At 45.5% G+C, this 13,981-nt stretch overlaps 1 protein-coding gene across 18 annotated transcripts in view; it reads left to right on the forward strand.

The window, feature by feature from the left end:
- The window catches only part of Erc2 (ELKS/RAB6-interacting/CAST family member 2), an 885,961-nt gene that overhangs the window by 776,538 nt on the left and 95,442 nt on the right, over window positions 1-13,981 (forward strand). The window lies entirely within an intron of this gene.

Consider the following 13,981-nt stretch of genomic DNA (forward strand, 5'->3'; position numbering starts at 1 on the left):
CTCAGTGCTTTCAAGTTCCTGATCCTCTGGGGTTAAAGGCAGTGGTGTGTCATAGCTGGTAAAAGCCACCCAGTCCCCTCTATACAGCTGTCATTTTATTGGCCTCGTAAAGTCTCGCATTCAGCGTGACAAATCCAAGACCATATACCTGTGAAGAGGAGATGCTTCCGATGGTGCAGAGGAAGCAGACAGTGTGGGGTTAGAGGGCGAAAGCCTGTGTGTTAATGCCCAGGCGTCCTTGGAATCTGCAGAGTCACTGGGAAAAGCAAGTAGATGCTGGTCCCTAGATCCACATGGGCTGTAAGGAGATGCCGCCCTGTCTCTGGTTCCAGAGTACATGAAATTGAAGGCAGACTTTTAAAATGAGTTTTTGTAGCCCAACACTCTGCCTGGCTTTTGAACCAGCTGGACACTAGATTCAGATGTCTAAATCTTGGTTCATTTTCTAATTATTCTATTGGAAGAGATGTGTTCATATCAAGCAGGGTTACCACTTTGAAAACAGAAATGAAAACAAAGCCAGTCTCGAGAAGAATGCGTAGCTTAAATAAATTTGATAACACTGCTCAGCCACACAATTGCCCTGGGGACTCACTGGCCAGTGGAGTGGAGCTATCTTCAAGGTGAACGACAAACAGCCTAACCCCGATTTGCAGGCTCCAGATGTGACTGTCGCTTGCTTGGCCACAAAGGGCTCATGTTATATAATACTGTCATCTATGAAGTCAGGAAACTTTCTTAAAATGACTTTAAGAACAGCGCTTCAAATAAAGTTGCAGATGAAATCCACCGAGAGGTCATTTGTGTTTGAACTGCGGAGATGAAGCTTATCCCTCATAAATCTGATCCTTCAGTAAGCAGTCTAGGGCTCTGGCAGGCGTACCTAAAACACGGATGCAGTATTGCTCATAGGAATCCTTTCAACTCCCGCTTACCCCGTCCATTGGTCAGAAATTCTCCCCACCATTTCTACACACAACCCTCACAGGCACCCGTGTTCTAACAGTTTCTTGGGACCACTTAGGTTCCAAGTTCTGCACTCCGTTTGTTCCTTCTCAGGGGTCTGCAACATAACTTCAGTTGGGAGTGTATTTCCATCCAGATTTCCTGTGTACTTCCATAGCCTTCCACAGTGCATCTCCCAAATCTGAAACTCCATGGCTCACACTGTGGGAGCAATAGAAAAATCTGGACCTGATTAGGAGATGATGAAGCAGGGAGATGCAGGCATGTGAGGGGATCAGTGTACAAACGCATAAGCCCTGATGTAGCCCAGCCTGCTGCGAAGGACGGATCGTTTTGGGTTTGAACCCTGCTTGTACATTTCAGCCTAATGAAGTCTAGCATTTGCTTTGTGTGGCGCTTGGGGAGCTTTTGGTGTTAACAGAATTCTTTTCTAAAGAAATTCCTTTGGATCCCTTCAGAATTTGTCCTGTTTCCAGGTTCCAATAGGAAAAACATGGACAAGGTTTTAATAGAAAAATAGCGCTCCAGGTTTTTCCCTTGGCCGTCTCGCTGCTCCAGGGCTGCTCTGGCTGGAGTACATGAGCAGGTCAGCGTGGTGGAGAACCTCAGGGCATTTGTCTCCTGGTGAAAGGGACAAGAGAAACGGGAGCTACCCAATAAGGTCACTGCTGAGAAATGAGCCTACACCTAGTGGCTCCATTTAGTTCTCATTTCTCTGGAGATTTTGTACCAATGAAAGTCATATGTTATCATATGCGTCCTGTGTTCATGTCTCTCAGATGAAAGGAAGCAAGGTTGTCCCCTGACATCTTAAACATGGCTCTCTTCCTGCTGCTGGGGAGAATAGTGGGGGTGTAGTGGGGGTGGTAGGGTTTTTGGAGGGGTGTATGTGTGTGTATGTGTTTTAACTAATTTCTAAAGGCAATATGTCTTAGGGTTCCTATTACTATGAAGAAATATCGTGACGAAAAGCAAGTTGGAGAGAAAAGGGTTTATTTGGCTTCCACTTAACATTGCAGTTAATCACTAAAGGAAGTCAAGGCAAGAACTCAAACAGGGCAGGAACCTGGAGGCAGGAACTGATGCAGAAGCCATGGAGGAGAGCTGCTTACTAGATTGTTCCTTGAGGCTTGTTCAACCAGCTTTCTGGTAGAACCCAGGGCTACCACCCCAGAGTGGGACCACCTACTATGGGCTGTACCTTCCCACATCAATCACTAATTAAGAAAATGCCCTATAGGCTTGCATATAGTTCAGTCTTACAGAGGCATTTCCTCAGTTGAGTTTCCCTCCTTCCAATAACTATAGCATGTATCAAGTTGACATAAAACTAGCCAGCATACAATCTATATTTATTATTAAAAATTGTTAAATAATTGGAGCTGGGAAGATGGCTCAGTAGGTAAAGGTGTTTGTGGCCAACCCTGAGGACCTGTGTGATCACCGTTGCCCACACTGTAGCAAGAAGGAGCTGACTCCCGCAAGTAGACCTCTGACCTCCAGGTGCATGTGTGCTCCCCTTCTCCCATGTCACCCACACAAATAAAAACAAAATAAGAAGGTTTTGAATAATTGAAATGTTCAGCGGCAGAGGGTTTGCCTAGTCCAGCACTGCAAAAGTTAACTAGTGATCAATTAATACAAGTCCCAGTATAAGAAAGCAAAAATTCCCTCAAATCTATCTCATAGAAATACTAACATTTCAGGGAACTGTGTGTCTTTTTAGTTTTTCTATATAAAGCCTTATTTTTAAAAAAAATGAGGTTATATTATGAAAATTCACAAAACTGCTCTTTACAGTTCACACACACATTGTATGCCTTTCCATGTTGATGTGTGTGTGCCTCCAACACCGCCGGCTTTGACTATCCAGACCTTGTTAAAATGCCTCCTGTGGAAGTTCCTTGTGCTTGACCTTTATTTGTTTATCCTATCCTTCTTTAGAATAAATTCGGAAAGTGAAATTTCACATTGATACAGGCAAATGTTGTGAACCAGCTTCCCGGGAGGCCACACCCCCACTTCCGGTATCCAGTGTGCCCGCCTGGTCTTCCTATTTATTCTTCTTCAGTTTAATTCTAGTAAGTGTGGAGTGCTTGGATTTCCTATCCCAGTCTCCCGAGTTGTTGTAAATTAACAGAAACAGCCACAAAGCGAAACCTCCAAGTCCCTTGTGGAAGTAGAGAGTACTGGGGACCCTCCCCCATCACCAGTGTGGTCTTCTCTCACCTGTCACTATGGTCACTTAAACTCAGAGACCTGGGGGAGAAGATGGCTTTCTTTTGGAGGTCAGATTGGTGTCTTCAGTCAGTGAGGGGAAATTCCCAGTGCTGGGAATAAGCAGGGCCCGCCACCCTCACTTCAGCCTTTACAAACACCCGAAGGAAAGCTTGGCTAATGGCTGAATTTTTGCTGGCCATACGTTTTAAATCTGGGATTTCTTAGTCATTGAAGGGTTGGGGCTCAGGCCCTTTTATCCTTTTATTAGTGAATTCACTGAAGTGTAGGCAGACAGAAAACGTTCAAGTGGCCACAGATAAACTTGTTAAATCCCTGGGAGTCTTTCCTTCTTGCTCTGGGAGTTTATCATCTTGGTGGAGTTAAAAGGCAATTAGGCCTGTAGGTCTTTGCTGGTTTGTTTATTGGCGTTTTACACATGGGTGTTGAAGAGACAGGGGCCTATTCCCTATTCCAATCCTGGTGGCCAGAGGGGAAGGAGACCTTAACCCAGCAATGTAGGGCTCCTTGAAAAACAGACTTGGCCGAAAGCTGGAGGGAAATCATTTAAATACAGTACCTGTTCCCCACAAAGCTCATTGTTGGTGGAAAATGTGGTCTGCTGGTTCCATGCTGTGTTCCATTTCCTGGGAAATGGTTTTATTGGAGGGGCGTTTGATGAAAAAGTTCCTTCAAACTGTTGCTGCCCCCAAGGTGTTAGAGAAGGTGGGGGTGTCCTGGGAGTGTGTTTTCCAGGTCTCTGAAGTGCACACACTCACCATAAAGGAATGCCAGCAGTTTGAAAGTGGCTGGGGGCAGATTTCCTCTCAGCACCCTGCCCCCCTGCTTCTCCCAGTCTCTCCAGCCAAGCTGGACTTGGAAAAAGTCATCAAATTAATCTTGGCATTCTCCACAACTTCTCCCTCTGTCCTCTTCCTTGCATGGGCCCATTGCCTTTAGTCTACAATCCTGTGAGGGAAGCCTCACACTCAGCTAAAGCCTACCCCTGGTTAGCATTCACGCCTTAGCCAAGTGACATGGCTCATTCTGCAAACCCATCCTAGAAATCCTATCAACATGGGCACTTAGTAGAAACCATGCTCACATCTGCAGCTGGGTGTGCTCAGTCGTTTAAACACAGACTGATGGGACTAGGAGGTGGCTCCGGAGTGACCTAAGTCAGGTCCCCAGCACGGCATAAAAAGCAAAGAACGGTGATACACATCTGGATTCCCTTCACAGGAGAACCCTGGAGACTCCCTGGCCAGCCACTCTAGCTGAAACAGCAAGTTCCCAGTTAGGTACGAGACCCTGTCTCAAAAATGTAAGGTGGATGAAAAGTGAGACAGCTCAACGGGTAAAGGTCCTTGCCAGCAAGCTTGATGACCTGAGTGCAGTTCTAGAAACCCACGTGGTAAGAAGGGCAGATTGCCCTCTGATCTTCACGCATTCGCTTTGGCACACACGTGACCATACACTCATGCACATACAAAAACAAAACAAAATGTAAAACGGGAAGAACAATCGAAGACATCCCGTGTAACCTCTGGTCTCTATATACACTCACCACATACATGTGCACACACACACAACCACACAAACAAGTACACGCTCAGAAACCCTTGCCTGTCACACACAGACACACACACACTCGTGCACACGCATGCACGCACACAGACTCAATCACAGACACACAGCGTGAAGAGTCATGTTCTCTTGAATGTGATCTTGGGTTCTCTGTTCTAACTTTGTGGGTACAGTCACCTTCGGTCTCTGTAAAATAAGGACAAAGATGGCCTCTTCTGTGCTGATTTGAGAAAATAAGTGTGCACGTGTTTATCATGGCACATGAGACAGTCGGTGGGGGCTGTTATTCTTTAAAGGTGCTTTATCTGACACACGGATGTCGTGTGGTGAGTGCGTGTAAACACGTAGTCATGAGACAGTTACCTTGAAAAAAGGAAACTTAGCTATTTTTGATCTTACCCGCGTAGGGTTCACTGAAGTAAAGAAGCCCCATCTGGGTAGAGAGACGATTGTTGCCCCTGTCGAAGATACCTGGAATGGAAGGGCTTGAGTTTCCACAGCCCTGGGCTGTGCTCACCATCAGTGGTGCTCCTTTCTGAGGCAGCCACTCCTTATTCAAATCCAGGTTCTTCAGAGTTGGCACCCTGCCTTAATTCTCTCCACCAAAGAAAACACAATAGATAACTGCGCCTTTTATTCCCAATGTGACCCTCCACATTCTGAAACTAATTTGCCATTGAATCTTGCCAGCCTCTGCTGGAGGACTTCCTCTCGCTAAGTAATGTGGTTCTGATTAAGGACATCCTATAAGGTCCAGGAGGACAGCCTGGGAAGGAAATGGGTCTGAGACAGGGAGAATTCAAATAGATTTCTCCATGCTAGTGGGACAAGCAGTGTTGAAGATGGAACATGGAGGGAGCTTCTCGGGAAGACGGGCGGGCGCGGGCTCGAAGAGAGAAGAAAAGCAAACGGCTGACAAATTGGCATCTTTTATGCAAAGCTGACAGGCAAGCAGGCCTCTTAGCAGAAAGAGGATATGCAGAGCCCTGAGGCCAAATGGCAGGCAGCGGGCTTTTTGAAGTCCCTGCCTGCAGGCCACTTCTAACAGCAAGACTTCAGCTGTATGGCCTCCTCATAAAGATAGGAAAACTTACTTTTCAACTCAAATATCATAGTTCAAAAGTGACATTTCATTTCCCTCCCTAGTGCACGCACCGAGGCAGACTTCCATACTGCATAGAAACAGGCTGGGTTTTAAGCTCTGTGGTGCTAGCAGCTGAGTTGCAAATACTAAACTTTGCCTGATTCCACAGAGGTTGAGAGCCCCCTCTTTGGTCCTGCTAAGCACCGACTGGCCCCTGCCCTGACTAGAGGGTAACTCAGGAACTTAGGAGACCCCATTTGCTCCTGCTGGCCTGGCAGGGGCGGGGGGGGGGGGCGGGAGAGCATCCATCGCAGGAAAGACCGAAGTGTTACTGAATGGGCAGTGGGACTTCAGAGACCATGGAGTTTCTTTACCAAATACCTAAGTATCAACTAATAGTTGGAACTCTAATATGATTTTCTTGTTAATCTCTGTCAAAGCATGAAATCCGATATGTTAACCATGACTAAGCCGTGAAATTTGTCAACTTTGTCCGTAATTTACACAAGCTCTCTATTTTTTTTCCTCTTAAGTCTTCACACAAAGTGGAGAACATTACTTCCCAGCAGCCGTTAGTACCCTTTGACAAGCAGGAACAGGGGCTATGCGTTTCTCATGCTGTTCAGGATCTAGGGCAGAAAAAGATAAAACCTGAACAACGAGGTCTTTGAGGTGATGACCGTGAAGGGACTACATTGCTTAGATGTCAGCGAGTACTAATAAACGTTCGAATTAGTTTTATGGTTCATGTCAATGGACATAATAATAAACTTCCTTAAAGTGGTAGATTGTCTTGAGGAAAAATAAATGGATAAAACATGCATTATTTCTTGTTTAGTTTCCATTATAAGTTGTATGATTAATCTCTTCAAGCCGGTATGACTATAGCGCTCTCTGCATTGACTATGTAAGTAAAGTTTTGTAAGGCATTTAACTGACCCCTGCCCCTGGCTGTTTTCTTCCCGAAAACTAGCTGAGTCTAATTTGTAGATGTCTTTAAACTCTTTGAGGCTTAGAGCTGGACACACCTGTTCTTCGGCCATTGAGCCTATTACCTAATTCAACAGTCTGTGTTTGGTCACTTGGTTACCCCCGAAGAAAGTTAACTTCGTAAAACTGAAGTCATGTGGAGGACCAGCGGCCAGTTTGGAGCGGTAGACAGCTTGCCCTGTGAGGAAAGGCCGGCAGCTGGCAAGAGGAAAGGAGTGTTGGTGAATGGGAAAGTGGTCAGGCTGGGATGTCGTTCTCTTCTATCCCTGCCAAATGTTTTCTCTTAGACTCTAAGAAAAATGTCCCAGAACCTCCCCAACTGTGTCCTGACCTCTGTGCTGCAGATGCGGGATCCGATAATCAGATGATTTAGAACTAAGACTGCTTTGTTGACTTCGGTCACCACATAGCCAGTGTTTAAAAGAAAAAAAAATTTAATACAAAATCTTGGGCAGTGCTCCAGAACCTAAGAGAGCCCTTCCCAGAAACCTGGCTGCTGCGTCTGAAGGACATGACCTGTGCAAACAGTCAAGCTGGCCTGTTCATTCCCCAACAATGAAACCAGAGCCCATGGAGCCCAGCGAGTTGCTCCGTTGTTCAGCTGATAGACCGTTCACAGCAGCCAGCCTTGTCTTCCTGCTTTAGTTCCTCACCGTGGCCCCAGCTTCTTCCATCCACATTCAAATAAGAGGGAGAACTACCAAGGCAGAGAACTTGGGGGTTTATGTAGCCAGTCCCCCTGGAAGCCTCTTGGACCTTAAATGGCCTGTGGCTATCCTGGGCTCTATGAAGCTCACGCTGCCTCCAAAGTAATGCTTTGTAAAGGAGTGTAACTGTAAAGGAACTTTCTTAAGGGGAAGGTCCACAACTTTTACCAAATGCTCTCAAATCTGTGACCCCCCCCCAAAAGGGTCAAGAATGACTTCCCTATAATTTGTGCCCCTAAAAGTCACTTTTCCTGTTCTGATTGCGAGTTACAGGGCTAAGGATTACATTCACTTTAACCATTCAAGTCAAATGTGGCATATGATCCTCTGAGTGCCTGAGGTCCCGGGCATTCTTGTAAAACAGCATTGAGCTGTGAATTCCTTAAGTTGTCACTGTGGCTGAATTCTATCTAGAGCCAGGTTCTGACTCTCTTTGAGCTGAGACACTTCAAATCTACCGAAATAGTTCAGGTTTCTTTATAATATCCCATTCATTCTGAGCCACAAACAATCATTTCTTGGCTTAATTCTCCTTTGGTCTTGGATTAGGATTGCCATATTTAGCAAGTATAGGAGGGCTTGGGAATGTTAGAGCAATTGGCTGGGTTAAAAGCATGTTCTGTTTGCAGAAGAACTCTGGTTCAGCTCCCAATGTCCACATGGAAGCTCCCAACAAGCTGTAAGTCCCGTTTGAAAGGGTACGAGCACCCTTTTTTAGTCTCCTCAGGCACCAGGCAAGCATGTGGTGCACACACATACATGGAGGCAAAACAGCCAGATGTATAAGAAGTGTTGCTATTTAAATAAAAGATATATGAAATGTAAAAAAATAAATAAAAAATAAAAAGTAAAAGTAAATAAATAAATGTAAAGTCCTGGGGCTTGAAAGCTGACTCAATGGAGAAGAGCAGAAACTTTCCTGGTAGTTCAGTTCCCAGCATTAACGTCAGGCAACTTGCAACCTCTAGCCCTAGTTCCAGAGAAGCCAGTGGCTTTGACCTACACACACACACACACACACACACACACACACACACACTTTAAAGGTGAATTTTTTTTTTAAAAAGCATTTTTCTTTTAGCCCTAGAACTTTCGTTGCAGAAATTAGACAACATTTTCGGTAAACAGTGACAGGATTGGGGATTGGGACAGGGACCATAGAAATGTTTTAAAACTGGTATTGATTTACTCAAAATCATTGAACTTCACACTTAAGAGTATGAACTTGATAATAAATTACATTTCAGAAAATTATTAGAAACTCAAGGCTAGCATTGTTTAGTTTTTCTTTATTAATATGATAAAAAGCCATAAATCTGTGCCTCAGAATCAAACTCTTAGGGATCTGTGCTATAATTTTGTAAAATTTCTGGGTCTGGAGAAGCTCATTGCCGGATGCCAGCTGATGTGCCTCTTGGGATTCTGTCCACTGCTGGGCAGTGGCAGTGAGAGTCCACACTAGCCCCAGTATACAGCTGTGGCTTTGGGTAGTCTCCTGTTGTTGGCTCTAATAGTGTTCCATCGGGAATCTGTGCCTCTCATACAGACAGCACATCAGGGGGCAATACTTGTTCTGTGGGTGAGATAGAGCCCTGGGCTTGTTTAAGAAGCTGAAGCACATTCCTACTGAAGCAGACACTCCCTCCTTAACTTCTTGATACAAACCAGGCTTGTCTGTGTACTATTCCTGCAGGCTTACCTAGGACGCCCCCTTATCGACACCCACAGAACTCACTCTGTGACTTTTTAGTGTCAGGTCCTCTGAGGGGCACAAATGGGCCAGAATGTGGGATAGGAAGGGTGTTGAGTGGACACACTGGTCTACAAGAACACAGTACATATAAAGGGTGGACACACTGGTCTATAAGAACACGGTACATATAAAGGGTGGACACACTGGTCTACAAGAACACAGTACATATAAAGGGTGGACACACTGGTCTACAAGAACACAGTACATATAAAGGGTGGACACACTGGTCTACAAGAACACAGTACATATAAAGGGTGGACACACTGGTCTACAGAACAGATGACTGTGAAGGATGACACACTGGTCTATAAGAACACGGTACGTATTAAGAAGGGTGCACATACTGATCTATAAGAACATGGTACATATGAAGGGTGTACACACTGGTCTACAAGAACTTAGTACATATGAAGCATAGACACACTGGTCTATAAGAGTGTACGACCTGTGAAACTCTTTATGCTTAAAGCCTAGCTTCTTTAGAGTTAATCACCAGCCTCTTGAAGCAGCTGTTAACTTATGGGGCTTATGAGAATAACTGTGGCCTCTGCTAGAACAGAGGTTCCCCCCTTCCTAACACTGCGACCCTCTAATATACTTCCTCAGGTTGTGGTGACCCCCAACCATAAAATTCTTTCATTGCTACTTCATAACTGTAATTTTGCTACTGTTATGAACTGTAATGTTAACAGATGATATGCAGGATGTCTGATAGGTGAGCCCTTCACCACCCACAGGTTGAGAACTGAGGGGCTGGAACCTCAAGCCACGCTCTTCTATTTTTCTCTGATTGTTCTAAATGTTATTTAACAAAATGTTGAAAGAAAGAGAAAGAAACAATAGGGGGTACCAAGGCCCCTCAGAGACCCTTGTTCATGTTTTTTGTCTACTTGAGATATGTCTCCTTTGTAGTTAGATTTTATAGAGGTCGGTGAGACATGGAGGCAGTTGGACAGTGAGGATCAAGAAGATTGGGAACACTGGTAGCTGGTGTTGAGAAGTTGAAAGCTAGCGCTAAGGCGGCCTAAGACTTGAGGGAGCTGAGATGCCCTTCTGTGGAGCCTACACTCCCTTTCAACTCTCCGCCTTTGACAATTTCTAGCCTAGACAGTTGCTAGGACCCAAATATTTTCATCCCAATAAGCCCCCAAAGGCCCAGTATTCACACATAAACTAACATGGTTTTTCTGACTCACCTGATCCGAAATGGGCCCTGAGATAGTTGGAAATCTGTACCTAGAACCAAGAGCTCTGGAAACTCCAGAGCCTTCCAGCTGAACAGCCAGCCAATTGGTTGTCCTCTTTGAAGGGAGGTGAAGCTAACTGAGTCTTCCTCCCAGTGGTGCAATGGACATGTTAAGTCAGTGAGCTTATCTTATTTTCTCATTTCATCCACAGTCCGCTCTCAGTCACTTCTATTACAGTGCAACCATGTGCCTTTCTTTGGAAGAACTTCTACAAAATCATCAATTTTGCTGCTTTTAAATGTCTTCTCTCACTTGTCCAAATCAGTGAGGTTTAACCACTTTTTGGCTTTCTTTTTTTCCTTCTCTAAAATAGGTGACTTTTAGGTCTTCTTTAAAGAGGCCATCCCCCTTTCATGTTTTTGGTCAAATGTGAATGTGAGGAGAACAACAATAATTTTTAAAAAATATTCCTCATTTTACATATCAATCCCTCTTCCCTCTCTCTCCCCTCCTCATGCTCTCCCACCTTCCCCCCACCCCATCCACTCCTCAGAAAGGGTAAGGCTTCTTAAAATTCTGTTCTTTCCTGGGGAAGCTAAAGCTTATTTTGTAGCGCCCCATCCAGCGGCCTGGCCTTGGTTTGTGATATTCTCTTCCTCAGTGCCCTTTGTTCTCGGCATTTAGGCAGTACTGCTCCTATAGAAACCTTTTCCCTCTGCTCTGATTCTGAATGACTCAGCTTAGAGGCTCCACACCTGTAACAGATGATAGTATGGCTACTTTTGACATTGCGTTTCCTTCTGCTACCTCACCCCAGGGCTATTTTACATAGTTTCTGGAAAGTACTGAGGAAAGTGATGTTTCCCTCTTCCGAGACCACAGTACTACAAGACACTATGTTCTCAGAGATGCTCTGGTGAGAGCTGGTCATTCCGCAAATGCTGTATTAAAATGATGGCTCTCAAGCAGTTCTGGCCCCAGTCCCATCACTGGGCATTTGGCTCTGTTTGCTGATATTTTTAATTGTTTCAGAGTGAGGAATGGGTGATACTGGCATCTGGTAGGGAGCTGAAGATGCTGTTGCAACCCAGTGTACACAGGTGATCGTCATAGCACAGAATACTCTAGTCCCACACTTACATGATATTATTTGAAACCCTGGCATTTAAGGAATTTTTGCTCATGTTGTGTTTCCTCAAGGTCTGAGGAAAAAGAGAGAAAATGTCCCATTTTTTTAAAATGAGTTCATTGTCCCGAGTTCCTCCATCCCATGTGGATTCAGGCATCAGTAAGCACAAGGGATCCCCCTAACTGGCAAAGTGCACAGTTAAGGGAGGTCTCAGCTCCAACAGCTGCCTTAACTCCGGGGAGAGACAACTTTGACAAAAGCAGAGGACCAAAACGTTACAAGGATGTTTAGTTAGTGATAAAAATCATCTTGCAGATTAAAGTCTTTCTTCCTGCCCATAAAATGGTATGTTCTTTAAATAAGTCAGAAAATGGCAGCATTTAACCATGTCGCGAGCAGGGGCCAAGCCTGTTGCCCACAGCCATGCTCCATTAACTTCATCCTTGTTCGCAAGTGGGTCCAAGCCGTAGGCGTGACAGCCCTCATCGTTTTCCTGCTCTCCATTAGAACGGACCCGCTTTCCAAATGCTCTGTCTGCAGGACCTGATTCATGGGGGGTTGTTTCCCAGAGCCAAGATCTTCCTCTGCCCTTTGTCTCCATTTTCTTATTCCCTTCCTGGGGCCAAAGATGGCTTACTGAACACCGGGATCTTCTTCCTTCCACATCCAAGCACAGTTGAGAGAAGTGGGTTCCCTTCCCAAGACCCCCAGCAGAGGCTCCCTGTGTCTCATCGGCGTGGGGTCGTGCGCTCACTCTGAACTAGTGCTCAGACAAGAAGCATGCTAAGAGACAGCAGACTGTCATGTGACCTAGGGGTGTCAGATCCATGAGCTGGAGTGGCGCTTCATGGATCCATGCCAAGTGAGCTGAATGCAGATGTGTGCCTGCAAAGGGAAGTTGGGGTGACATGGGTACCCCACCATTGCAGTCAGCTAGCTTGACTCAGGCAGCATTATGAATCTCCTCACCCCACCTCCCTTTCCAGCCCCATGTAGACGTCCCTGTCAAGAGGGATGAAACACCAATTATCCACTGCCTTAGAATGTGGGGAGGACTGTGCAGGCATACAGTGATGGCGTCATTAGACCAAGTCACTCCGTTCAGTCCTGCAGCTGCACCCGCGCCAACCCACCAAGCGGCCGTGCCAGCCTTGTTTCGGAAGTCAGTGTCTAAATTTATCCCAATCTTCATTGTTACAGGTCAGTGTGGGAAATCTTCTGAGGTCAATGATTGAGGTAATTGGCTTGGAAACATCTCTGTTAAATGACATAATTGGTTTTAATTATGTAATTATGCCACTTAAAGTGTGGGGGTGAAAGGTTGCCCTTATATTTAGCAGTGAGATCCCCCCCAAATGAAGCCAGGGCATTTTAAGGCAGTGGGTCTTCAAAGTTCTCTCTTTTTTTTTCCCCAGAGGAAAGCCAGAGTGGGCTTGCCTTGGCACCGCTGGTTGAGGGGTGATTATCCTGCATGAGGTAGTGCCAGGTCTGTGCCTGTGTATAGGAGCCTTTGTGAGGAGCCGGCAAGAGCTTCCGTAAGACCTCCTTGTGATCTGAAGCTAATGAGCAGTGCGAACTCAACTGTCAGCAATTGAATCTGATTGGGCAGGGTAATTATATGATTGCCTCTGGTGTTTGCACATGCACAGGGATATTTTTATTGGAAAAAACCTAATTGCTTACTTACTTAGTGGAAGGCAAACCTAAACAAATTTGTGTTGTCAGAGGGTAAGAAGACATCGTCTCTTTGTCTCTCAAGTAGCTGCCTGCTCCCCCTTCTTAGAAGGGAGGGTTTTTGTTTCTTCCTGGGTTCAGTTGGGGGTATTTTCAAGACCTGTGTTTTATGATAATATTAGAACGTAAAGGAAAGCCACTCCGGGCTGTGAGCTTCTGGTGTGACGACGGTGTGCGAGTTGTCTTTTCTAACTGCACCTTACAATGGCTTCTTTCATAACGCAGAAGCGGCTATAACCCTGGGCAGCATTCAAGCTAATGGGACTTTCCCAAACTTTTTGTTTTGTTTTGTTTTGTTTGTTTTGTTTCCCATGTCGGGACCCTTGACAACACTGGTTTCTTCAGCTGTCTGGTTTCTCTTAATTCCCTAAGGCAAGTGGGAGGGTTTCCTGGAAGATGAAAACTACCCAGGCTAGCAGGCACAAGATGCTGGCTCCTTTGCAGTCTGCCAGGGCCTTAGGAGGAAGAGCACAGGCACAGTAGGAGAGTCAATGGGAGGAACCCTGGGGCACAGTAGGAGAGTCAAGGGGAGGAACCCTAGGTGCTTCTGAGTCAGACTTTTAAAATCAACACCATCACGTGAAGCTTACCTCCCTTAGGTGAGCTTTACAACAGACTGCAGAATAT

The sequence above is a fragment of the Microtus pennsylvanicus genome, chromosome 10 (assembly GCF_037038515.1).
Source record: "Microtus pennsylvanicus isolate mMicPen1 chromosome 10, mMicPen1.hap1, whole genome shotgun sequence".
Classification (NCBI taxonomy): domain Eukaryota; kingdom Metazoa; phylum Chordata; class Mammalia; order Rodentia; family Cricetidae; genus Microtus; species Microtus pennsylvanicus.